At 39.9% G+C, this 18,296-nt stretch overlaps 1 protein-coding gene and 1 non-coding gene across 6 annotated transcripts in view; both read right to left on the reverse strand.

Moving 5' to 3' along the window:
* Window positions 1–18,296, reverse strand: part of FRMD5 (FERM domain containing 5) — a 315,205-nt gene that overhangs the window by 203,727 nt on the left and 93,182 nt on the right. The window lies entirely within an intron of this gene.
* LOC118003781 lies at window positions 6,215–6,348 on the reverse strand. The gene has a single exon (XR_004677414.1). It is a non-coding gene; the product is annotated as a small nucleolar RNA SNORA70 (small nucleolar RNA).

Genomic DNA, 18,296 nt, shown 5'->3' on the forward strand with positions numbered 1-18,296 from the left:
TACTGAGTCTGATGATTTCAGTGTAAATTGAAAAGAGGGGTTTAGAAGGTAGAACTGAGAGGACCTGCTGACCAGTTTGCTATGGAAAAGACAGAAAGGAAGGTGTTTAATTGCAATACGTTTAGTACTATCTGTATGTGTTATACAATATAACATTATAAAAGGACTATTGGAGATTACCCAATAAGCTAAATATAAAATTACCATATGATATAGTAATTCCACTCCTAGATATACATGCAAAAGAACTAAAAACAGGTATCAAACAAATACTTGTCCATGAAGGCTTGTAGTAGCTTTATTTACAATAGCCAAAATGTGGAAACCCAAATGTTTATCAACAGATCAATGGAAAAACGAAATGCGGTAAATCCATACAATGGAATATTGATCAGCTATTAAAAGGAATGAAGCACTACATGCTACAACATGGATGAGCCTTGAAAACTTTATGCCAAGTGAAAGATGCCAACACCAAAGTCCATGTATTACATGATTTCATCTATATAAAATATCCAGGTTAGGTAAATCCAGAGACAGAAGGCAGATTAGTGGTTTCCTGGGGCTGTGAGGATAGAACAGGGAACGACTGCTTAATAGATGTGGCGCTTCCTTATAGGGTGATGAAAATGTCCTGGGGCTAGATAGTGCTGATGGTTGCACAGTATCGTAAATGTGCTTAATGGCACTGAATTGTGTATTTTAAAATGATTACAATGGTAAATTTTATGTTATGTATATTTTACCACACATTTTAAAAAGGGGGATTGGCCTCTTGATAGAACATGGAGATATTTAAAGGGTAGAACTGTCAAGGATGAGGGAGAAAGGCGAGACTGCCATTAAAACAAACAGTAATTATATATTTTATGAAACAGCTGCATTGTGAAAGGGATACTGGCCTTAACAGAGTACTACTATGGAGAGGATTTCCATTCACTGTACAAGATCACCATTCACGGTTTTGATAATATAAGAGGCCACACAGGGTCAGGGTTAGAAAGAGATCAAAGAGCTAGTCCCAACCCTCATAGGTTTTAGAATCAAGTAGAATAAGTAGGATTCACAGAAAGCTCAGCAATATACCAGCTAAAAACAATATAAGATAAAAATTTAAGAGCAGTGCGGTCAACATATGCTATGAGAGCAGAGGGGAAAACAGGGAAGGCAGTTTTGAAATATGAAACTAAACATTAAGGGACAACCCAGTACACTAGCTCAAAGTGTGGGCTTTTAGGTGGAGCACACTGGATTTTTATGGTAATCAAACTGTTTTGTATAACACTACAGTGGTGGATACATGTCATTATATGTTTGTCCAAAACCATAGAATTTACAACACCAAGAGCGAACCCCAATGTCATCTATGGACTCTGGGTGACTATGATGTATCAATGTTGTTTCATCAACTAACAAGTGTACCCCTCTGGTCAGGGATGTTCATAATGGGGGAGGCTATGCATGGGCAGCAGGGGAGGTGGTACAGGGGAACTCTGTGCCTTCACTCAATTTTGCTGTAAACTAAAACTTCTCCAAAAACTACAATCTATTAACCAAAAAAAAGGTGCCCGTTTTTGAGCCATATTGAACTTTGGCTCTACCACTTACTACCTGCACGACCTCATGCAGGTTACTTTTCCTCGATTTTCTCATTTGAAAAGTGGGAATAACAATAGAACCTATACCAAATTTTTGTGAGGATTAAATGAGTTAATATATATTTAAAAAGCTTTGACTAGAAAGGGCTCAATAAATATTAGCTTCATCATCACGTCATTATACCATCCTAAACACTGGAGGAGGAGTCAGTTGTGTTTAGGAATAAAACTCAGTATTCCAGGGGCGCCTGGGTGGCTCAGTCGCTTAAGCGGCTGCCTTCGGCTCAGGTCATGATCCCTGGGTCCTGGGATCGGGCCCCACGTCCGGCTCCCTGCTCTCCCTCTCTCTCTGCCTGCCTCTCTGCCTACTTGTGCTTTTTCTATGTCAAATAAATAAATAAAATCTTAAAAAAAAAAAAAAAAAAACACCTCAGTATTCCAGGCCAGCAATTTTCAAACTTTTTTGAATGTACAAATAAGATAAAAATTGGAAGTCCAATATTTACATGGAGTTGAAGCATGGCTATAATTGAAGTGATTCCTGTATGGTGAATCACACTATTTGAGAATTCTGTCCTGGACGTTACATAGCACTTACTTAGGGATTCATTCATTATTCAGCATTTGGTGAACATCTATGTGCTAGTTGGGTTTGGTTTTTTTTTTTCTATTTTTTTTAAGATTTTATTTTTATGTAATCTCTATATCCAACGGCAGGGAGGCTCGAACCCACAACCCTGAGATCACAAGTTACATGCTCTACCGACTGAGTCAGCCAGGCACCCCTATGTGCTAGATTTTATTTTATTTTATTTTTAAAGATTTTATTTATTTATTTAACAGAGAGAGACACAGTGAGAGAGGGAACATAAGCAGGGAGAGTGGGAGAGGGAGAAGCAGGCTCCCCGCGGAGCAGGGAGCCCGATGTAGGGCTCGATCCCAGGACCCTGGGATCATGACCTGAGCCAAAGGCAGACACTTAACAACTGAGCCACCCAGGTGCCCCTGTGCTAGTTTTTATGATGGATGCTGAGGGTTTGGAGAAGACAGAGCTAGAACCTGTTCTTCAAGGAAGTTACCTATGTTCTAGTTGACAAGACAGACAAGAATCTAACCATTTTTTTAAACAACTTCATTGGGAAATAATTCACACAGCATAAAATTCACCCATTTAAAGTACACAAATAGTTTGTAGTGTATTCACAAAGTTGTACAAACATTACCATGATCAATTTTAGAACATTTTCATCACCCCAAAAGAAACCAGGAGTCCATTCTTAAATGTAAACAACAACAACAACAACAACAACCCCTATGTAAAACTATTACAAAGTTTGAGTTTATGCAGAATGTAGAACTGACCACTCCTTGTAATATGAGATCCCAGGAGATAAACAGGCATGCCAGCTATCCTTTGAACAGCTGATCATTTTCTAACAGGTGGCATTTTATTTGACTGGCTTTCAGCAATCAGAGCAAGCAAAAGGAAAAGAATTGGGAAGTAAGAATAACAAGAAGCTCACTGGAGGATGTCCACAGTGCATATAGCCCAGTAAGTCAAGACATCAGAAGTGCATAAGGCTGAAGAGAGGAAAAAGCAGCTGAGGAGGCATAAGAGCCTAATAAAATTTTGTTTTCCACCCTTTCTTTTATCTTAAAAGAAAGAGCACAGCAAAAACCTCCAACACTGTGTTCCTCAGAAGCGTGTGCCTGAGTGTGTGTGCGCGCACATACTTACATGTATGCTCACTTTTCTCACTCACTTGAACCAAATCTGTGATTCAGGGAAATTCCACTCCAGCCAGTCCCCATTTTAAGCTTGGCTATTGTGAAGTTCAGACAAAAGGCAGACTACGACAATGCTAGGAATCTGAAAATTTGTGGTATTGGTGAATGTCAGATACATGAGGGTACTATTTTACATCCCATTTATGAGCTCCAGGCCAGAAGCAAATTACTTAGTGCTTGAGAACACTCACCCATGAAATTATCGAGATGATATAAATAAAATACTTTGTACTATTCTGTTTAGATGCCCCATATATGTTATACTAATGTTAATTATGTGTATAATAGTCAGATTTTATATTTTGATACATAACTATATTTCAGCATATACAATATTTAGCCACAACAGTCAGCTCAAGATACTTTTTTATCAGAGACAGAATGCTGCAGAAGCCTTCTCTGAATTACCAGAGAGATGAATAACTGCAATTTTCTCCTGAAGATGTGTGTGTTTAAATTGTCTTATTGTACTCATTTCCAAAGGAAGTGCTATATTTTAATCACTCTACCTTCCCTGTTTTGAATGTTTTAAAAGATCACTATGAATCCTTACCACAACTACTAAATTCTTCCCAGTGTTAAAGACTGCAAATATGCAATCTGAGAAAATGGGCAATTTGAGACTATCTAACACAACCAGCTTGGGAACCTCACACAAAGAACACTGTAACTATGGAAACACTTGGCAATGGAGTTACAACATAAATCAAAGAACCTGTTTCATTATTCAAGTACCAAGCATTTGAGATCAATTTATAGCAACTGTAAGCTATTAATAATTGTATTCTATTTAATTTGTCAAACATGATTTTCTCTCTCAATGAGATCTTTAGGAAATCCTTAAGTGTTTTCCTTAAGGAGAAGAAAATGATAAATTAAATCCACTTAAGTGGTGCAGTGTAACTGACTGGTGGTTTTGATCCATTTATGAAACAAACACTATGAAATCAGGCTTATTTGGCACTTGGCATATGCTTTGTAATATTATACATATATATTATATATACAGATGGCCTGGTTCCTCAACCAGGATGATAAATTTCTCAAGCACAGGAAACATAAACAATTCATAAGACTCCATCCACATCACCAGTACCTAGCAAAGGGCTCACGATAGGTCCATAATAAGTGCTTTCCTGGCTAATTTAGGTCTTCTTTTCTAAGCACAAGAGACTTTGGAAGAAGATAAATCACAGCACATTAATGTGAACAGGATTTTATGATGGGGAAAGATGAGAATCAGTGACGGAAAAAGCCCTACAGGGCTAAGTTCATGAAGGTTATCCTCACAAAGTATACAAGCTATATACCCTTATAAACATGGCGGGTATTTCCTTGCTAATTTTTTTCCACAAACTTTCTTTTTTCCTTTTTCATTGTTTCTTTTTGTTTGTTTTTGAAGAAAGGAAACTGTAGGCCAGTTCTAACTTTTTTTTTTTTTAAGATTTTATTTATTTATTTATTAGAGAGTGAGCGAGAGAGAAACAGCATGAGAGGGGGTAAGGTCAGAGGGAGAAACAGGCTCCCCGCCGAGCCGGGAGCCTGATGTGGGGCTCGATCCCAGGACGCTGGGATCATGACCTGAGCCGAAGGCAGTCGCTCAACCGACTGAGCCACCCAGGCGCCCCCAGTTCTAACTTTTAATTTCCTTCTGCTCATAGGAAGTTTTGTTAGCGGACAGTTTTTGTTATGTTTTTCTTTACAACTGTGTGCTACCTGACCCTCTACTCCCCTCTCTTCCTATTTCTCTTAGGTGAAAAGAGGAAGGGAAAAATACAGAAAGGGCACATCTACGGAAGAATTTTAGGATAAAGCTCAGGCCTAACATCATATATGCAACATCAAAAGAGAGCCTCCCTGTATGACACAGGGATGGAAGAGAAGCTGATCTTGAAATATATATATATATATATTTTTGCATCTTTTTTATTGTTATGTTAATCCCCATACATTACATCATTAGTTTTTGATGGAGTGTCCCATGATTCATTTTTTGCGTATAACACCCAGTGCTCCATTCAGTACGAGCCCTCTTTAATACCCATCACTGGGCTAACCCATCCCCCCACCCCCTTTTTAAAAGATCTCTTCTGATTGATTTGGGTTTAATGTTCCCAACTTTTAATTTAAAATACAGGGGGAACTGGGGTGCCTGGGCGGTGCAGTCAGTTAAGCAGTTAGCGTCTGACTCTTGGTTTTGGCTAGGTCATGGTCTCAGGGTCGTTGCCTCTGCGCTCAGCAGGGAGTCTGCTTGGGAATCTCTCTCCTTCTCCTTCGGCCCCTACCCCCTCTAAACAGACAAATCTTTTTTTTTTTTTTTTTCAATTTTAACAGATAGAATATATTTGATGATGTGTCTGGTGGGTATTGAAAAGTTGCTAGTGTGGTAGGTTCTTTTTTTTTTTTTTTTTTTTGACAGGAAGTAGGTTTTATTGGTGGGCATGAATAGAAAGGGGGCAGTGCCGAGGTTCTCATGAGTGCAGAGCCCTCCATTTGTCCAAGGGGCCACGATTAGGGATGTATTTGACCCCAGAGCCATCTGGGATAAGCCACTTTTCAGCCACCATATCTTCAAATTCATCCGCATTAAACTTAGTAAAGCCCCACTTCTTGGAGATGTGGATCTTCTGGCGGCCAGGGAACTTGAACTTGGCCCTGTGTAGGGCCTCAATCAAATGCTCCTTGTTCTTGGTACGGATGGACATGATGACTTGGCCAATGTGGACCCTGGCTACTGTGCCCTGGGGCTTTCCAAAGGCACCCCGCATACCTGTCTGCAGCCTAGATTGGAGATAGTATGAGGTCAGACCTCAATATCCACTGGAAAGGGCTGTCTCCAAGGTCCCTTAGGGCAACCCATACAATCAACAGGCTGCATACACTACCAAGGAGGCTACTGTTTGCAGCCATGGCACACTGGGCCCCCATGGACAAAGAGCACAGTCGGCTTAATTGGCTGCAGAACAGACAAATCTTTTTTTAAAAAGGGGAACGAAATACTTCATATTTTTCTCTCATCAAACCATAATTTGTAGGTTTTGTTTGGTCTGCAGTCTCTTTTGGGAATCTATTCCTTGAAAGGGTCTCTTCCCTCTCTTGTGTCGGTCTGTCCTTCACATTCTACTTTTACAGTGTAATACCAGTCAGCCTTCATCCTTTCTGTTCTAGCTGAGAAGCCTTCATTAATTCTCACCTGAATTACTGTATTTACTTCTAAATTGGTCTCGCGGCTCCTGGTATTCCCCTGTAACTCACTCTATATGGTACCTGCTAGGTTAATGTTGCTAAAATATAGTTCTGGGGATGCCTGGGCAGCAAAGTGGGTTAATCGACCAACTCTTGGTTTCTGCTCAGGTGGTGATCTCAGGGTCATGAGATGGAGCCCTGTGTCAGGCTCTGTGCTCAGTGAGGAGTCTGCTTGAGACTCTCTCTCTCTCTCTCTTCCTCTGCCCCTCAACCCCACTTGCTCTCTCTCTCAAATAAATAAATGTTAAAAAAAAATAAAATATAGTTCTGATCCTTTGAGGAGTCATGAATATTAAGCACAAATTCTCTATGCCAGATACTACGTTAGACACTAAAGATTCAAAGAAAAAGACACATGGGTTTTTGACTTCATGGAGCTTACATTCTAATAATTCTTCTGTCCAAAATCCATCAGTGGTTCCCCAATGACAATGGAATTCAGCCTAATTTCTTCACTCTACCCATCTGAAGACATGAGCTAAGTGACCCTCTGTAGATTAAGCTCCTAATGTACTTTTGCCCTCTGTTCTGATGAAATGAGTTTTGTACACCATGAATTTTGCTACACCCATGTTCCTCTTTATTCTGACCTCTGTACCTAGAATCCTCTCTCCAGGGCCATCTCATCCTCCAGAAATTCAACCTCTATTTCACAGCAAGTCTCAAGTGAAATCTCCTTCATAAAGTCTTTTATGATCCTAGATCCTAATGTTATCTCTCCCTAAGCTATTCTTCAGGAACTTTTATTTTGCATCGTATTATAGTCATTGTGTATTTATTCCAGCCCCTATCTTGCTCCATTTTATTATATACAGGCATTAATACAGAAACTTATATAAATTAGGTAGGGAGTACAGAGCCTAGAGCCTGTTTTCAAGGACATACACATTTTCTAAACTCTCTTTCCTTCCCTCCTTCAGGCCAAAAAACTTGGTCTGATCAGGGATGGGGGAGGTGGGAGGGGGAGATTAAGATAAAGATAAATGACTGATGAGTTCTTCTCCTGACAAGAGTCATTTAATCTGAAAGTGAACATGAATAAAGGTTAGTCAGGTGGAGATGGGTAGGAAAAACTAAATCTGTTGGCTTGTGTAAAAGCGCAGAAGGGAAGCAGCATCATAATAAGATACTGCAACCACGCTAATATCTTAATGGAGCAATACAGTCAAGCCCCACTGAAAAAAATAACCACAAAAATCTTCAACAATATCTATCACAGTAGCTGTATTCTGGGGCGAGCAGATCATCTCACAAGGATCCTCTTTTCTCATGGATCACATACCCACATTCCATTCCCTACCTCCAGAAACACGGACTCTGGCAGCCTTGTGTTTACCATGAACCCAGGGATGTACATTGACTCAAGCCAGGCCAATCAGACCTCCCCTCCTGTGGGTCTGGAATAGGAACCATGAGAACAGCCAAGGCAATGTCTCTAGGAGGCTGGAACTGTAACGTGTAAACTTGAGTGCGATCGGGTAGCCATTTTTCTACAAAGTGGACAGCAGTACAGAGAAATCGGTCTGTACATAGATAGGGAAGCAGTAGATATGCACACAGAAGCACCCCTTAGGTCTGTGCTGCTTCCCGTTTGTTCCCTAGTTCTGTTATCTCTGAGGCCCAGCTGCTCTCTTATTCTTGGGCCTGCCAACCGCTATACTCTTTTTCTTTAAAAATAAAAATTAAAAAAAGATTTTATTTATTTGAGAGAGAGAGAGCACAAGCAGGGGGAGCTGCAGGCAGAGGGAGAAGCAGACTCCCCGCTGAGCAGGGAGCCCGATGCGGGACTCGATCCCAGGACCCCGAGATCATGACCTGAGCCGAAGGCAGACACTTAACCGACTGAGCCACCCAGGCATCCCTGCCAACAGCTATACTCTTAAAATAAGCCCCATTCTGCTAAGGCTAGAAGGTTTCCTTCAGACACCTGTGTAGCCAGCTAGTCCTATCTAAGACACAAACATTGTACTGAACCATAAAATTTCCACTGACCAGTGTACTGGAAATCTTCCAGTATTTTTCAAGCTCCTCCCATGCACAAGTTATCCACCACCAGTGTACAGGAATCTAAGAGTTTATTTTCCATTTAACATTTTCTTTTGACCATGGCATATGTTATTTTAGACTATGCATATTTAGAAGATTTATGTCTATAAGGTAAATCCAAGGCCTAGGATTCCTGTTTCATTTCACAGCTAATAGTCACTCTGTGAGTTGCTAATAGTCACTCTGTGATTTGCTAATATATGTACGTCAATATTCTAAAAGACATTTTGGAAGATGAAAAGACAATGAATTCAGAGATGCCATCTTTCCTGACTTTAATCAAACCAAGTTCATCTACCAAATTTCAAGTGGGCTCAAAAACTATTCTAGGATAGGGCGCCTGGGTGGCTCAGTTGGTTAAGCGACTGCCTTCGGCTCAGGTCATGATCCTGGAGTCCCAGGATTGAGTCCCGCATTGGGCTCCCTGCTCAGCGGGGGGTCTGCTTCTCCCTCTGCCCTCTTCCCTCTCGTGCTCTCTGTCTCTCATTCTCCCTCAAATAAATAAATAAATAAAAATCTTAAAAAAAAAAAAACTATTCTAGGACAATTCATTGAGGGACACATTGAAATGACCTCTTTAGAAAGTATCAGTGGAATTATTATACCCATGGATTTAACATTACTATGATTCAGTGGTTCACTATGCACCACTTACTGGACCCCTAGGGAGCCAGCCAACACAGAATTCCATCCAACAAAATAAATATAGTCTAGCAACAGAGTGTTTCCCAAAATTACCCCATCATAAAACTCACCTGGAGCACTTGTAAACATAGAGATTCCAAAAGCCCACCTCAGACCTACTGAATCCGAATCTCTAAGAGATAGACCTAGATCTCTGCATGTCTAACAAGCATCCCCAGAGGACCCACAGTTTCCCAGACTGTTTAGCATAACTTTAAGAATGACCCCTGAGCCTCACACCCAAGAGGAAACCCCAGTCAGATGTTGCTGAACTAGGCTCTGATTCACCTGCACCTCATCTTCTCTCTGGCTTGCATTTTCTGACCTTCATTAAATTCTCTTGTTCCTCTGCAAATGCACCCCCTGCGGCAAGGCTCTGGAGCTTTCTCAGAGTTCAGCTACCTTGTTCTTCCTGGCATGGATGACTGGAAACCCAGAAAAAGAGGAACTGCCCCTGTATCTTGTTCCCCTTTTGCCTTAGCCACTCCACCTGTATGCTTGCTGTACTCAAAGACAACGCTGGCTGGGTATCATCTGGCCTTGATAGCCCACCTCAATCCAAAACAGACTCAAGGAAGGCAGACCTACATGCCATCCACAAATGTGGGAGTAAATTATGTTCATCATTCTAATTTAAGTTGATCTGTTTGATCACATATGGAGCACTTTTCCTATATGTTTAAAAATATTGAAGCAAATTTCCCAGTGTATAACTAAAGAATCAAACCAGTAGTATGTTTCTCTGAAATAAATTTTGTAGAAGAAAATTTTCCAAGAGGCAGTCCTTGGCCAACCAATTTCGTAAACCACAAGTGTATGCTTAAGGTCACCACTGTGAATTCCAGCTGTCACATAGGTCCACCACTCACTGGGAAATTGCAGAAGTGAGAAAAAAGGCAGTAAGAAGGAGGGATGATAGTGACTGACACTCACCACATCTCGTGCTTATGATGCTTCAGACCACAAAGTATGGGGTCTGCTTTGGAAAGTATGAAAAGCATGGTAGTAAATCAACAGCCAAAAGGCAGAGAAAGGATGTCAAAAGGGGTTTATTCATAGATTTACCATAATAGTTAATCAAACGATGTGAAGACGCAACATCATAGTGCTATCATTTTAGTTTATGGGACACAGGATTTTTTCTCTTCACAAAAGCTAGTGAGAGAATAAGAAGCCCAATAAAACCACTTTGTTCTCTGAAGTAAACAAACTGATAGTTGTAATGGTAAAATTCACTTTGCCAGGGTGGATGAGTGAGACTACACTCAAGCTAAGGGGAGAAAAGCAATAGCTACCCCCACCTGGTAGAAACTGCAGACATAGGGAAAAATTCTAAGGTGTCAATTTCTTTTGCAAACATGCTCTCCAGGGGAGACTGTGAGCAAGAAGTCGGGGCCCTAAGATTTACCCTCGCTCAGATTTGAAGCCCTTAGAATACCATGGCTGTGAAAGTGTCCAAGTTAAGCAGACAAGAAACAGAGCACCCATCAGCCTGACACGCATACTAATCTTGGAAGAAGTAGAAGGTACTTCCCAGAGTGGACTACAGGGAGGCTCTCTGGAGCAAACAAGGTAGCCCAGGGGAGGCTCTTTCTCGAATACTATGTAAAGAGATAATAGATGAGTGTATACAAACAAATACACACACAGTAACAGTCTATCCATGTCCTGGAGATTCAGACTCGTAACTTGTCTAATGTGTGCAAATTCTTTCTGTGGGCAGAAGGACTGCTGCTGGGTGCCCAGATGGATACATGGACAAATTATGTTTACCCAACTTCAGAGAAACCATGCCAAAATATTCCTCCCAAACAATTTCAATTTGTTCTTGTTTTCCTCCAACAACAGCCTAAAAAACTGTTTCATACAGGCATTTGACTTTTGAAATATTTGCAACCATGACAAACTCAGTGATTCCTTGTGCCCCAAAAGCTGCAGAATGGCCTTTGAATGACACGTGTACTGCATTCTGATGTAAAATGTCATCCTCTTAAAGTACAGGAGAAAGGACCTGCAGCAGCACAGACCTGACCTGACCCTCTCGTAGATGCATCAGCAGGACTCAGGGGCCTAAAGCGGCCAAAAAAGAAATGCCACACTTCCAAAAGTTCAGAGTGACAAACAAAATAAAAGGTCCAAGGTTCAATGCCTGTGTGACTCTTCCTTAACTCTTCACTGAACAGAAAGCAAAAGGAGATGCTAGTAGAAAAGCAATCTAGGAGCTAGCTTCTGCCAGAGCCATGGGTCTCCCTTTACCCACAGAGTTGGACAACATGAGCCCCACCTGCAACTCTACCATTTCCTCACCAATAGTCATTTGACATTCCAGGTTCTTCCTATAGAGACCCCATCACAATCGTAACTTAAAGGAAACTTTACTCCTCACCTTGGGGCCTAGGTTTTTCATATTCATTTAATTCCTTTAAACATCACATATTAGAATAGACATATGTATCAGGCATACTTAGACAAAGTGACCTTTTCCCCCCAAAATCTATAAACTTTATTTAAAAATTATCTTTTTGTAAATTTTTTTACAAAAATTTAATTAACTTTTGTTTCTAAAATCAATTATTTGCTATTTAAAGGTGTGTGTTGTACAGATGAAGAGCAGTGAACCTTCTTGATGTCTCTATCCAAGTAGAGCATGACAGTAGTCAGATATCAAAAACATGACATTATCCTTCAGGCTCCCACATTAAGAGCAATATCATCAGAACTGTTTATGCTGGGTGTTATATGGCTTCTGCATGGAAGCCTATCACCCCCACATATAAACACCTCCCTCACACCAATACGTTGTAGTTCTCGTAAATTCTGGCAAGTTCACAGCCATTTTAACAATCAAAAGAGCTTGGAAAATAGTGGGGTCATGACCGGTAAAAATAAATAGCCATAATCCCGTATGTCAGTGTTTCTCAAACTCTAAAAGTATACAGATCACCTGGTGATCTTGTTAAAAGAGAGATTCTGATTCAGTAGGTCTGGGATGAGGCCAGAATTAACGCAGTGTAACAAGCTACCAGATGATGCAGTGCTGCTGATCCAGCGACTGCATTTTGAGTATGGAAACAAGGCCTTCTACCATGACCTCCCTTGGGAGGTCAAAGTAATTTCTCTGAAACACATGGAATTCCCATCACATGATTATGGAAAAAAACACTGCTGAAGGAAAGTTCAGTCCTCAGTTGTAGAGAATGGGGAAAAGAAGCAACACTGGGAATCTTGGCCCTTATTCTGACTCACACCCATCATTCTACTCTGCTTTCCTCAAAATTAGCTTGATATGCTGACTCCCTTAGGAGAGATGGAGATGTTTGTTGCCAAAGCTTACCAGTATCCAAGATACAAAAGCATTATCTTTGGTTGTCCGCTTGCAACTACCATGGAGAGATGGCCCAGCTATGGGCTGGTTTCAGGCATGCTAGGGAGGTAGTCATAAGACTATCTCAGGCATTGGAAGCACATCTAAACAATCCTGAATACGCTTATAAAGAATCACAAAGAGTTCCACAACATCTAAAAAGATAATCTTGTGTGAGTTTAACCAAACTATTCTGAGTAAGCAATTTTTGCTGACTTTGCCTCTTGATGATTTAGAGTATTTAACTAACACTCTGAAGAAAACCCTAAACTCTGAGACTAGCCACAGCAGGAACACAACATTAGAGTATATTCCAAAGTGTTTCATCTTAAAAGATGGAGGGAGGGGGAGTTTAAATTTTACTCACTAGAGCTGAAATCTAGTCACCCTGATTATATTTGATGCCTCCTTATTCACAAATTTGCATTCCAAACATCCACACTGTCACCTAGTAGAAAATGGAATCCATAGTACTAGAAATAATTAGGGTATATCAAAGTGCTCATGGATGCATTCAAGTCACTAATAATAAAACACATACTCTATGAACACAACATACTTTCTCCTAGCACAACATTTAAAAATACAAGCTATTGACAAGTTGCTCCTCTGAACTAAAAACCACTCCTACATTATTAATCTTAGTGATCTCACTCTGCAACCAAGATCTCTTGTAACAAAACAAGACAACCATGTCAACGAGATACCATGTGAGAAGGTGATATCTCCCAAGGCAGATGTGAGCCACAGGCAGCTTGACTTCTGAGCTAAAGATTCTACCTGCCAAAGAAGTTGCTATAAGAAAAGAATCCTGGTTTTTCTGGATTCTTTATATTTGTTAGGCTAAAGGGCCTAGACAAGAGAACTAGCTCCTCCCACTATAAAGTAGTCCTTCAGGACTTGTGATGCCACGCTGGAGAAACCAGCTTGGGGGCTGGGCAGCTACTTACATAATTCTGTGAGGCTTTCTCCCACCAGGAAAAGGAGCACCAAGAAAGCTTGTGGATAGCAGGCAATGTATGAAATCAAACCAAATCAAGTCAAAATATTAGAGGATATACATGTTTCCCCCAAAATGCATGTGTAGTGAAATATCTTAATGTGAAACAACACCTAACACCATAACCTCATTAACTAACCTACTTACTATATATTTCTTGTTGCTAATTCCCTTGGGTGCTTCTGGATTCCAGGACTCTTACAGATGATTCTGAAATTCCTGTGAAGGTGGAAATAGACTGACAGAGAACTGGTTGCCTGCTTCTTTTAGATCTTCACTAGAAAGAATGGAAATGAATGTATTTTTTCCCAGAGTGAGGATGAACAAATATAAGGTGGTGAGTACTATTATTTCAGAAACAGATACATTCCAGGTCTTGGGCAACTTATAAAATATTTTGCAAATTACTATTAGTTCAACCTTTATTCTCTAGGGATGTAGCCTATAACTAAAGGAAAGGGCACTGTGGCATTGTTTCCTCCAAGAATGATAGCTGGACCAACTGCATCAGAATCACTTGGATGCTTTTTAAAACTGTAGATTCCTGGGACCCACTTAAAGTATTTTGGAGTGGATACAGAAATCTATTTGAACCATTATCCTTAATGATTCTGAGTTCTCTAAAGTCTAGAGAACCCTGGGTTAAAGTCTGCAGGGCTGAAAAACTTTGCACTACTGACTTGTAGGAAAGTCACAGTAATTGATTTTTATAGTGACTGCCACATCACACTCAATGGCAGGAGCATCCTGCTTGGCACCATTATGCATTTTTTGCAGATACCTTTAACCTCTTGGACACACCTGCTACCCTGGACCACAAGGTCTAAATATAAACAAGATGCTCTACCACCATGTAGAGCCTTGAAAAAATACTCCAATTAGGGGATGAAAGAAATATGCAGTGCATTGCAAGAAACAAAGATGGATCAACTGAAAGGTAAGAAGCAAGCCTGGATACTTCAATGTGAGAAAATATAATTGAATCCAATATGCATTAGTTGGGTTCCAATCAAAGGAAGAGAAAGTTCAGAAAAGGGAGTGGTCAGGAGTGTTACCACTGAAGTCAAATAAAATGAGGAATAGGGTTTTGGAATGAAGGAGATCCCCAATCTATAAGAATGTTATTCCTGGTAACAGATCTGGCATGGAGAAATCAAGGTAAAGAAATGAAGACCCCCTAAATAGACTACTCTTTGATAGGAAAAGGAAACAAAGAAATTGACCTAGCTTGGAATGAAATGTAGGGGTTTTATGTTGTTTCATTTTGTTTTTGCTTGTTTGTTTGAAGATGAGAATCTTTTCAGCAACTCCCAAGCAGACTTCCATACTGTACTGCAGACAAGAGTATTTCAAAGGTAACTTTGTGAGAGTTCAAAAGGTTTTCCAGTCCACCGCCTACCTACCCCACTAACCAAGTGGCTGGTTAGAGCTGGACTTAAGAGCTCACTGACTCACTTGGGGATCACTTAGACAAGCAATGGGACAAAGAAAGTGGCTGTGCCTTCAGCTCTACTGTGTGCCTGGAAGAGTGAACAAATCACTAAAGCTCACCAGTCACAAACTTTGGGTCCAAGGCTTGGAAACCTAAAAGGAATGAAGAAGGAAAATGGATAAAAGATGATGACAACTTTGGAGTAAAAGCTTTGCCTACTGTCATACTCTGGGATACTGGGAGAGGGAAGGGAAGACAATCCCAACAGATTTGGTTGGGAAATTTTCCTTCTGTTGTTCAAAGAAAAAGAGACTAGGACAAGAAGACACCTATGGTCAATCAGGAAGAAAAACCTCTTTGTACCTGATACATCTGATGGATTGTCCTCATGACATTTTCCCTAATCTCACTGTAGCCTTGGAACACAGCCAGCCGGGGTGTCCATTTGACTCATCAGCTACAACAGTGCTAGCCTCTGAGACCTCAGGTCAATATAGAATGAGAGCTCCGTCAGAGTCCAAAGTTTCTCCAGAAAGAGAGAAAATAGGAATTAAATATTAAGAAGATGACCATGAGATATAGGGTTTTTACCCTGCAAGAGGGGAAAAATCCTTCTATTCAAATTGTGAAGTTTTATGGAATAGTTCCGATTAGACATACTCTGTACTATACAGTCTTTGTCCTTGTACCTCTCCTCACAACATGCATTTTCAAACTTTTCAGTATTCAAGTTACTGCTCTACTGAGATACAGATAGATGGATAGATCAAACAGCTTTATTTATATATAACTCACCCACTACATAATTCTCTCATTTAAAGCATATAATTCAGTGGTTTTTAGTATATACACACACAGAATTGTGCAAACTTTGGCACAATCCATTTTAGAACACTTTTATCAACCCCAGAAGAAGTCCTGCACCCATTAGCAGTCACTCCCCATTTCCCCAAATCCTCTCTCCTAGACAACGATTAATCTACTTTCTATCCCCATGGATTTGCCTATATAGGACATTTCATACAAACAGAATCAAACAATATGTGGTCTTCTGTGATTGGTTTATCTCAATTAGCATAATGTTTTCAAGGCTCATCCATGTTGCAGCATATATTTCCTCTTATTGCCAAGTAATAGTCCATTGTATGGATATACCACATTTTATTCACCCATTTCTCAGTTGATGGACATTTGGGTTGTTTCTGTTTTTTGGCTGTTATATAATGCTGCTAAAACTTTCATATTAATACCACCCATATACAGTAGTCTGAAGATGATCAAATTATTTCAAAGATCTGGAAACAGAATTTCTTAAAAATAAATGTGCTAGTTGTAAGAAACTATCACAGTTAGATTTAAATGTCTGCAAAAAAAAAAAATGCAGATTTGGTAACGTGTTTTGTCCTTTCTTACTGAGCTGAGGATTTAAAGATTTGTTGGTCTTTCGATTCTTTATTTTTTGCCTGTCATTCTTTCTCTCCTGGGTATCCTGCTTAGCTCTAGCAATTCTCAGTTTTGCCTTTCAAAAAATGGAAATACTTTTAACATTCATTAGCTTTAACAAGAAAACACATCATCATTACTGCTCATTAGAACTAAATGGATGGTGAATATTTACCACACAATTCTTTCCCATTAAGTGTATTACTGTGTTTAAAAAGCTATGGTTAAATTCTGTTTCACAGAAAAATAAAGTTAAATGTTTTCCTAAAAAAAATTTAAAGTTTCAAAAATGTTTTTCACTAAGGAGCAATACAACTATGTACTAAAGCTGATTTTTCTACCTCCTTTTTTCAAGGTTATCACAGAGCTGAGGAGAAACTAGTATTTATAAGCAGACATTAAAAGACATTAAGCATTTGATTTTAAAGCAAAAACATAAACCCATATGTGGACAACATGAAGTAGAGAATCCATGGGAAGGTCAGGGGTAGAAAAGTGAAGAGAAAGGCAAAGTTAAGATATGGAACAAGCTTATTTTATACACATTCACTGCAGAAATCTTTGAATTTCCACATATAACCAAGTAGAGGGCTGTGACCCAATTTACACATATGCTCATAACCTGCATTTGAAGCTCCCAAGGGATCTCCAAATTTCACATTTTCACAGAAGCCTATTAAGTTCCCATTTGCTAAATGTCTATCATCACATGTTAATAGAAGGGTTTTATTGTTAGAATGTAAGTCAGAGACTTACTTTCATTATCTGAGTTGTATCTATAAAACTCTATGCCTCTCAACACAGGGTCTTACTTTACTGAGATAAAACACATGACCAGAGGGGCGCCTGGGTGGCTCAGCCGTTAAGTGTCTGCCTTCGGCTCAGGTCATGATCCCAGGGTCCTGGGATCAGCCCCGCATCAGGCTCCCTGCTCTGTGGGAAGCCTGCTTCTCCCTCTCCCACTCACCCTGCTTGTGTTCCTTCTCTCGCTTTGTCTCTGTCAAATAAATAAAATCTTTAAAAAAACAAAAACAAAAACAAACAAACAAAAAAACCACATGACCAGAAATTTCACCCCTTCAAAATGCACACTTTGGTAGTTCATAGCACATTCACAGAGCTAGTTTCCATTTCTGAGAATAGTTTTGTAACTAACTGTTCACCTCTCTGCCCTTTACCCTCTTCCTTTTGTTTGTATGGAGAGGTGCTATAGCGTATCAGTGAAGAGTGCCAATTCTGGAGCAGGGCTGCTTGGACTTAAATATCATTTCACCCTCCAGACAGCTATGCATCCTAAACTTCTTTGAGCTTTCATTTTTCTCAGAAGTAAAATGAGTATGTATGTAAAGTTGTCGACATATGTGACATGTTTAGAAGCTAATCTGACACTCAACAATTAACACTATTTTAATAAACCAAACTCTTATGTGTAGAAAGAAGCAATAAAACCAAATAAGTGCTAAAAAAAAAAAAAAAAAAAAAAAAGACAGCACTTCCTTTCCTCTAAGGATGAAGTCCAAACTCCTAAAAGGCCAAAAATGGCTAAGCTCTGGTTCCTGCCACCTCTCTAGCTTTGGCTCCACTTCTCCCTGAGACTGATGCTACACACAGTAACACAGCCCTGCTTGTGCTGTTTGCACGCACTGCACTCTTCACTTCCATTCCTTTGCTTGAGAATGCCTATCACAGTCCATG

This window comes from Mirounga leonina, unplaced genomic scaffold (assembly GCF_011800145.1).
Source record: "Mirounga leonina isolate KUSES-001 unplaced genomic scaffold, KU_Mleo_1.0 Mir_91, whole genome shotgun sequence".
Taxonomy (NCBI): Eukaryota; Metazoa; Chordata; class Mammalia; order Carnivora; family Phocidae; genus Mirounga; species Mirounga leonina.